At 33.2% G+C, this 10334-nt stretch overlaps 1 non-coding gene across 1 annotated transcript; it reads right to left on the minus strand.

Annotated features, from left to right (window-relative positions):
- Nucleotides 1-250: 250 nt before the first annotated feature.
- LOC145593343 (small nucleolar RNA R71) lies at nt 251-355 on the minus strand. Its single transcript, XR_014102687.1, has one exon. It is a non-coding gene; the product is annotated as a small nucleolar RNA R71 (small nucleolar RNA).
- Nucleotides 356-10334: the final 9979 nt, after the last annotated feature.

Genomic DNA, 10334 nt, shown 5'->3' on the forward strand with positions numbered 1-10334 from the left:
GAAGCTATTCGGTGGAGCTAAGGGTGAAGATCCTAATTTTCACATTGCAGATTTCTGTCAATATTGCAATACCATTAGGCAAGCTGGGGTCACGCAAGACCAAATCAGGGAGATTCTTTTTCCCTTTTCTTTATTTGGAAAAGCTAAACTGTGGTTTAATGGTTTGAATAGAACTGCACTTGGTATTACTAACTGGAAAACTTTTGCTTTAAACTTTTATAATAAATATTACCCTGCAGAAAGAACAACTTTACTAAGGAGTGCAATTCAAAAATTTGCCCAAGAGCCAGATGAAACTCTATATGAGGCTTGGGAAAGGTTTAAGGATCTGCAGAGAATGCCCCCACCATAATTTAGCACAATGGCAGTTGATTCAAGCTTTTTACAATGGATTTGGAAAAACATCTAGAACAATTTTAGATTCTGCAACTAGTGGGAGGTTTATGAATCTTAATGTTGAAAATGCAGGGCAAGTTATCAAAGATATGGCAATTCATAATTCCCAATATGGGAATCCTAGAGGGTTTGCTAACAAAGGAAAACATAATGTTGATTCCGTATCTTTTTTGCAGGCTCAATTATCATCTATTTGCCAAAAACTAGATAATCTTACTACTGTTCCTAACTCTATAGCTAATGTTTCTGCTGTCAATAATACTAATGAAGCTTTTTGTGAAAATTGTGGAATTGTAGGACATTGGGAGCAAGATTGTAGGAGTTCCATGGAGCAAGTTAATGCCTTCCAAACCTATAGGCAAAATAACCCATACTCCAACACTTATAATCCTGGCCTCCGGAACCATCCATATCTTTCCTACCGAAGTACCAATGTAAAAAATCCTCCACCTCCATAATAAACACAACAACAACCACCATTACAGCAAAAATATTACCAGAGCCGTATGATTATAACAGATGTTATACTGATGTGTACTGATTATATTTATATGGTTAAAATTTGATTTTTTATGGCAATTTTGATTTGATCTTTATCAAGTAGGGTGCTTTTTAAAACTTCGTGAGCCAATTAGAAATACAAGGTTTTGCTTTTATCGGATACATAATTAATTTTTACTAGATAAATACTATAAGTTGGAAAGTGAATAAGGAATATGCCATCATATTATGTAATCGGATTGGTTATAATTTGTTATGTGCCAATATTAAGTTCTTCATATGTAAATGTAAATGGATTGAAAGATGTTGATCAAGGTAAAGAATTTGATTAAAAATGTTAACGTTTTAAGGTTTTTGATAGTTTTGATTATTGGTTGTGGATGATTATTTGATTGTATTTGTTTACTGTATCAATTTTATGAATGCATTACGAATTCATCTTAATCAACCATTCAAATTCTCTCAATTATATCTTACAAAGTTCTAATTTTGTCACTTTTACTGATCTGTTAATAATAATAATAATAAAAATAATAATAATAATAATAAAATAAAAAAACTGAATCAAAGGTTTAATTTATCTCTTTCAAAAAAAAAAAATCTATTATATTATCTAATCTCCTACTCACTACGAAAGAGAAATGATACAAGAAATTGCTACACCGTACCATTTGTACTAGGTGGTTAGTTTGAATTCAATTCTTTCTTTGTTAGGTTTTTTTAACGTACGTAAATATCAAACTTCTCCCCTAAAAACTAGGTGGTTTAGTAATTTTTTATATTCATGGTTTTTAAAATTTAAAATTCATGATATTTTTGAAACATAATTTGATTTTTAAAACACACAAAATAAAATTTCAAATATTATCTCTTTCAAAAAAAAAATATTATAATTTCCTCTTTTTTCCACCTAATTTTTTTTTAAAAAAAATACAGAATAAACATTGCATATTTTTTTTCTTCCAAAAAAAAAATCTAATTTTCTCTTTGCTAATCAATATTTTTATGTTAAAGTCATTTATTGCGTACTTCCAAAAAAGAAATTTTAATTTTCTCCTTGCTAATCGATATTTTACGTTAAAATCAATTTTTACGTAAATATAAAACTTCTCACCTAAAAACTAGGTGGTTCAATAATTTTTTATATGCATGGTTTTTAAAATTTAAAATTCATAATAAATTTTCCACTTAATTTGATTTAAAAAAAAACACACAGAGCATTATGGCAAATATTATATCTTTCAAAAAAGAAATATAATTTCCTCTTTTTTTCCACCTAAATTTTTTTGTGAAAAAAAAACACGGAATAAATATTGCATATTATTTCTTCCAAAAAACAAATTCTAATTTTCTCTTTGCTAATCAATATTTTTACGTTAAATTAATTTTTACATCTTAAATTTAGATGGTTAAGTTATTGTTTAATTCCCTTAAAAAAAGGGTTATTGTTTAATGTAAATTTTGTAAATTACCACCCACACAATACACCTGTTTTAAAATTACTACCCAAAGAAAAATTTATTTTAATTTACCACCCCTTAAATTAAAAAACCAATTAAATTGCCACCTTTTTTAAATTTGAGGTGAAGTTTCCAATAGTGGGTCCCACATAACGACTAGTAACGACTATTTTGACCCTCTTTTATTTTTTTTTCCTCGATTTTCTTCCATATAAACTGCTCTTGAAACTCATACACAATTTCTTCATCAATTTCTATCAAATTCTCACAAATTTTGCAAGGTTGTATTTGAAGAAAACTCCCCCACAAGTACATACTCTTAATTCGCAATCAGGTTAGATCAATTATTTAGGGTTCTTCGCATATTTAAATTGGGGTTTTTTAAACTAGGGTTCTTTACACAATTAAATTGGGGGTTTTCCACAATTAAGGTTCCTGCTACAAATGAATTGGGGGTATTTTGAAATTCGGGTTCCTGCTAAAATTGAATTGGGGGTTTTCTGAAATTAGGGTTCTTGCTTCAATTGAATTGGGGATATTCTAAAATTAGGGTTCCTGTTTCAATTAAATCGGGGGTTGTTATAAAATTAATGTTCCTTCCTCTTTCCCTTTTTCTAGAAATTGCAAATACAAACTAGCTAATTAGGTGGGATTTTGGGAGAAATTGCAGTAGAAATACCTAATTAATTTTGGGAAAACGTTTTATCGGAACAAATCGGGGGTTAAACTATTAGAAAGCTAAGTATAATCGTTAATGGTTGTCAGGTGGGGCCCACAGAAGGAAAAACCACCAGAATTTTGAAAAAGGTGGGAATCTGAGTAATTTTTTTAATTTAAGGGGTGGAAAAATAAAAAATAAAATTAAACGGGTGGTTATTTTGAAATAGGTGTCATTTTTGGGTGGTAATTTAAAAAATTTCCTTGTTTAATTCATGACACCTAAATTAAAAAAAAAAAACACACAGAATAAATAGTGCATATTTTTTTCTTCCAAAAAACAAAAAAAAAAAAATAATTTTCATTATGCGTAGATTAGGCATTGTCTTATATACTCCTTGAGTCTTGAAATAAACAGTGGCTTATTAATCAATTATAAAAGATTCTCTCTTTGTTAATTTGTTGTTTTTTTTTTTTTTTACGTACGTAATTATCAAACTTCTAACCTATATCACATAACTCACCCATATTATCTCTTTCAAAAGTATACTTACAATTTTCTATTTAGTAATCATGAACAACCTTTATAGCGATGATCGAATATATGAGCTGAGTAAACTACGGAGTACTTAAGCATACCAAACCATGTCATGCTTCTACTAACCCACAAACCAAAAGTCATGTCCATTCACATACACGTGGGCAATTTGCTAATACAAGGGTATAAAATAAGCATACATCAATCATATTGATAATGCAGGTGAAACATATTATTAATCTCTAACCTAAAGTCAAACGTATTAATCCGTCCTCAGATTCTGTGAAATTAATCATGGCAATCATGACATTTAATTTATTACTCCGAAGTTTTCTAATTTTGCAGAAACACACTCTAAAAAATCAAACAATACAGACAATTATATGAACAACCTTTTTTATACAAGTCTATAATAACATTTATTTTAATTAAGGATTAGCAATAATAATGTTGATCCCTTAACCACGATTCTACTACTATATCATACATGTAAGGTAGAATTCAATAATAGGTTTGAGCATTTTTTAACACAAACTATTGGGTCGGTCAAGCCTAACCAAATAGTTCGTGCGGCGGAGGAGATGACGATGACGATGATGATAGCAATAATGGTGGATCTCCTTCTCTCTCTATAGGCGACGATGACGACATCAATAGCGAAGGAGAGAAGTGAGGTCATTCATGGCAGAAGAAAGAGAAAGTTTAATTCTAGGATTTTTCGAAAAATGCCAAAAAAAAGTCAAATTGGGGCTTTCTTATGTGATGTATAATTGTTGAAATTGTTTGTTCCATATGATTGTATGTTGCATTGTGAGTTGATAACAAATGCATGTATTTTGGTTGAGAAATGAGCAAGTTATGTTATATCCCTGACCTTTAGTACAAGCTCTTCTTCAATGGAGGTTCTGCCATTGTTATACATATCATCAAACAAATTATACATATCCTCAAACAAGTTATACATATCCTCCATCAAATAATTTATATCCTCCAATCATTTATACATATCATCTACTGGATGGATGGTATCCTTTATTGGCTATATGATATTATGGATGGATGATACCCTCTATTGGCTATATGATATCATTTACGATTGTGTCTATAATATCCTTTATTGGCTGGATGATATTCTCTATTGGTTGGATGATGTTCTCAACTGGCTGGATGATATCCTCTATGGGTTATATGATATCATGGATGGATGATATCCTCTATTAACTATATGACATCATTTTTTATTGTGTCTATCCTTTATTGGCTGGATGATATCCTCTATTGGCTATATGATATCGTGGCTGGATAATATCCTCTATTGGCTATATGATATTATCCAGCCATGATATCATGCAGCCAATAGCGGATATCATCCAACCAATAGAGGATATCAACACTCTATTGGCTATGATATCATGGCTGGATAATATCCTCTACTAGCTATATGATATTATCCATCCATGATATCATGTAGCCAATAGCGGATATCATCCAGCCAATAGAGGATATCAACACTCTATTGGCTATATGATATCATGGCTGGATAATATCCTCTACTGGCTATATGATATTATCCAACCATGAAATCTTAAAGCCAATAGCGGATATCATCCAGCCAATAGAGGATATCATCCAGCCAATATAGGATATTAAAAATCCGCCGGACTAACGCAATACCTTCTATTTTTTTAAATGAAATGGAAATGAAGTTAATTGGAGTTAGAGATGATTCATTATTTTTTTTAAATGTAACTAGAATGGAGTTTGTGTTGGAGATCGTTCATTATCTTTTTTTATTGTTCCATTTTTATTACAGTACATAAAACACTCTGTTGACTGCGTTTCACCTTTATCTTAAATTTCTACACCCTATAGATATGTATAATTTATTTTACTTTAATTTTGGTAATGTTAATGAGCATGTATATTTAGGTAATTGAGGATTTTATCTGCTGATATAGGAACATGCTATTAATTTGCCACTACACTACATTACATACATATATTAATTTGCCACTACTAGGATTATAACATTGTAAATTGTTACAACTTATCTATATTAATTTATGTTCGTTCAAACTATAATATCGATTCTTATATATTTATCTCTTGAATTTTGTATAATTAATAGATTAGAATGGACATACATACAAGTAATTATCTATTCAGAGAGAATTTGCAACACAAACATGCTAGATTAGTTGTTAGGCGAAGGTTACTATTCAAACGCACAACAAACCATGAAGATCCTATTTTCAAGTGACGTTGTTACTTATTGGAGAAAGAAGCACGATCCTTGCGACTATTAATGATGCAATTACGTCGATCTACACATCAGTATCACGATGTGACACGTGAAGTGGAGCAATTTCCTAATGAGATCAATATGAATGGTACTTATAAGAACCATTAATATTTACTTTATAATACTAATACCTTGCATAAAGGATTATATTAAATTTTTAAAACCCTTCATTCCAGAAAGCTCGCCTAATGATGGGATGCAATTACGTCGATCCACATATCAATATCACGATGTGACACATGAAGTGGAGCAATTTCCTAATGAGATCAATATGAATAGTACTTATAAGAACCATTAATATTTAATTTATAATACTAATACCTTGCATAAAGGATTCTATTAAATTTTTTAAAACTTTTATTCGAGAATGCTCACCTAATGAGGGGATAGACAATGATGCTAGACCTGATGAGAAAATTGTCGGAGGGAGAGGTACCCACCTTGCAAGCTACTTAACCACACACATTATTGATATCAACATTGTTAATTGATATTCACTGAAATAAATCATTTGCATACAGAAGCACTACAAGAAAACAGTCGATTTGCGACGAACATGTTCTGAAGGACACGTAATTCCGTCAGAAAAATCAAAATTTTCGACTGATTTATTTTCCGTTGGATATTTCTAATGAATTCAAACATTCTGTCGGAAATCCATCGGAAATTTCCGAAGGAATAAAAATCCGTCGGAAAATATATACTTTCCGTCGAAATATTCCGTCGTATGTTAAAAATTCCAACAGATTAACATTTTGTCGAAATATAAAAAAAATAATACCAACCCCTTTAACCCTAAACCAGAGCTCCTTTCCCCTTTCCCTTATATTTAATCTATCAGCCTCTTTTCCCTTTTATTTCTCTCTCCTTTGACATAGGAAAAATATAGGTCGTTATCTAATCTTCCCTAGAGCCAAACAAATTTATAAACACTTAACAAACCTAAATACGAGTATAGAGGTAAGTCAAGGGTCGAACCCAAAGGAACGGTAATGTTCAAGCACTCTCAATTATACAACTAAGCTAGGTCGAAGTCGATGGTGAAAAAGGAACACTAACAACTAACAAACAAACAACCAAACAAATAAAACACTAGGAATGGGGATCAAAAAGTAATCATGACAATTGCAACAACTTGGGAAGAACATGCCAATCAAGGGTTGTGAAGACTAATGATAAGAGCTATCAATTGGAATCAAAGAGTTATCACCTATAAGTCAAGCTAGGGTTCACTATGAATGACTAACAAGGAAAATCACAATCCAAATCAATCGATAATTGCAATTCCTAAATCAATGGGTCATGTCATTAGCAATCGCAATGCAATCTAGCATAATTCTCAAGGCCTAATCAAACTACACACATGCAAACTTTCATTAATCACTTTAATCTCAACAATCAATCAACACAATTCCCAAATTAATCACAATCAATCAATCATACAAGTTTTACCCAATCCCTAGCCAAACAACTACTAAAGAATCATCATCTAATCAACAAGCAACTAAAGAAATCAAGAATCAACAAAATATGGAGAACAATTACACTAATGAAGATCAAACATCAAAATCAAATAAAACAAACATGAAATCAAGCAAAGCAATAAAATGAGATAGAGTTAGAAATCCTCATTGATTGATTATGGAGATGTTCAATACAATTGTCACCTTGAATCTTCAATCTCTCAAATCCCCAATGAAATTCCTCACTTTCTCTCTCTAAAACTACTCCTAAACTAACCCTAGATCTAGAGAGAGAAGCTCTCAACCTAAGCTAAGAAATATGAGATTTAAAATTGGATTCTAATTGTCCTAAAATTGTTCTCTTAATTTTACCCCAAAAATGGGTATTTATAATTACAAGGTTAAAAGAAAATAAAAGAGAAAAGGAAAAGAAAAGAAAAGGAAAATGAAAATAAAATAAAATAAGAAAACAAAAAGAAATTAAAAAGAAAATAGAAAATAAAAGGAAAATAAAAAAGAAAATTAAAAGAAAGAAAATGTAAAGAATCGAAGTCAGCATTTTCGATTTTGGCTGCTTCTTACAATGGGATTTTATCCCCTGCTTTGCACATCACCGATCACCCATATCACAACGGTTCGATCAACATTTTAATCAAGATCAATCGGGCCAAACTCAAACCCACCTTGTGCGCACGCATCAAAGGGTCTTCACGCACGCGTTAGAGGGTATTAGGCTGCTAGTTACGGTGTTCGTCGTGGCGGTGTTTGCGGGGCTGCAGGCTGGAGGAATGGTTGTTGGTGGCTAGCCGGTGAAGCAGGGCTGGTACGTGCGGTCGTTGTTGGAGGAAATTGGTTGTGGGATGAGGGTGGCGAAGGTGGCTGATTTGGTGTTAAATGCGGGAGCAAGGGAAATGCGTGAGGTGGTGGTTTTGTTGCGACTAGAAGGTGGTGCAAAGGGTGGTGCGAGTGGGCTGATATAAGGCTGAATTGGTGGTAGCAGGGTGGCTGGGTGCGGTGGTGCAATTGGTGAATAGGTGGTTGGAGCGGAGGAAGTGTGACATGGGAGTTGGAGGTTGTTGCGGCTGCTTTGTGTGAGCTAGAGGTGTGAAGTGGTGCGGCTCGTCTGCGCTCTCGAGCATCAAGCTCGTGTGATGCCCGTCAGCAAGGTAGCCCCAAATGCTCAAATTTTACTTGTTCGTCACTAAAATTAATGAGAGCGCAATTACGAGAGCGCGACAACTTAAACTTGCAAATGGACTTGAAACACACAACTCGATCCCGAACAATCACCTACAAAAGACGTCAATTTAGAGGAGAAAACAAAATAAAATAAAACTAAACTAAAACTACGGATTAAGAACTAAAAATATGAAAATAAAATAAAACGGAAAATAAAATAAAACTAAGTAAATTATATGAAAATAAAGCAAGAAAATATAGAAAATGAACCTAAATCTTATTCTTTTGAGCGCCATAAATGACGCTCATCAAATTCCCCCAAGCTAAACTTTTGCTCGTCCTCGAGCAAAACAAAATCCAACCCAAGGGAAAATGATGACATTATTCAAGCAAAGAAAGAGACAAGAAAACTAAAGAGGATGAGAATATACACTAACTCACTTTCGTAGGAATCACGGTCAATTTTAACAACTAAAGACAAGCCATTTACACTACTAAAATTCGGACAAATTGCGACCGCCTCTGACGGTCGTTGAAAATAAAACGGTCGTAACGTGGTGGTCGTTATTACCTTGGTCGCAATAAAACAAAATTACGACCGCTTGACGGTCGCAATTTTTTTGCGACCGTTTTTGATATTTTCAACGACCGTTTGAAAAACGGTCGCAAATAAATATAATTGCGACCGGTATGTCAGCGGTCGTAAAATTGGATTTAGCGACCGCCTACAGCCGTCGCTAAAATTAAAAAAAAAACAAAAAAAAAGAAAATCACCCCACCCTGTATCCAGCCTCACCAACCCACCACCACTGCCAACCCTATTCACATCTACCCACCACCACCATCCACCCTAATACTATCAGCCACCCCGAAAACACCTTCAACCACCACTAAAACACCTTCAACCACCACGAAAACACCTCCAGCCACCCCAACAACACCTTCAACCACCACAAAAACACCTCCAGCCACCCCGAATCACCACGAAAAGAACTCCAGCCCACCCCGGATTCACACCCCTTTCCCACAAAAACCCAAATCAACCACCACAAAAGCCACCCATAAACCAAATTAATCAAAAATCAAACAAAATAACATGAAAACCCAAAATTTAGCGAAAATCAAATCAAAAAAATAACAAAAATCAAACAATTTCACTTTGAATATCAAACCCTAAAATTAACGAAAATTAACCCACAAAATTATCCAATTAAAATGTACCTGAAAATATATAAAACCCAAAATTCAACAAAAAAAAAACAAAATCAAATAAAAAAGAAACGAAAATCAACCAAAAACAAAACGAAAATAAACCAAAAACACGAAAACATGCCTCAAACTTCGAATTTTATCTCAAATTTGGTTTAATAAGGCCAAATTCGACCATGAAAAGTGTAGATCTAGACTTTTCATGGTCGAATTCGACCTTAAAAACCATGAACTAGTTAACACCACAAAGTTAAGCATCAAACCAACACACCACCAACGCTGCCGGAGAATAAGAGAACGGAAAAGGAGGGGAGCGTAACTTGGAACGAAAATGGAGATGTGAAAATGAAGAATAAAAATGAGGAGGAAGGAGAAAGGAAAGAGAAGAAGATGGAACCTTGGAGAAAGCAAAAAGAAGAGGAGGAGATAGAAAAGAAAGAGGCGGAGGCTAAGAGCTGAGAAACTCTTAGGGTTTGGCTCATTTTATACCGCATAATGTTTTTTAAAAAAAAAATCCCTTTTGCGACCGTTAAAGCGGTCGCAAATTATGACATTTACGACCGTCCTTTTGGCGGTCGCAAATTATGACATTTACGACCGCCTTCGACGGTCGCAGATTATAACATTTA

Source organism: Chenopodium album, chromosome 18, assembly GCF_948465745.1.
Source record: "Chenopodium album chromosome 18, dcCheAlbu1.1, whole genome shotgun sequence".
Lineage (NCBI taxonomy): Eukaryota > Viridiplantae > Streptophyta > Magnoliopsida > Caryophyllales > Amaranthaceae > Chenopodium > Chenopodium album.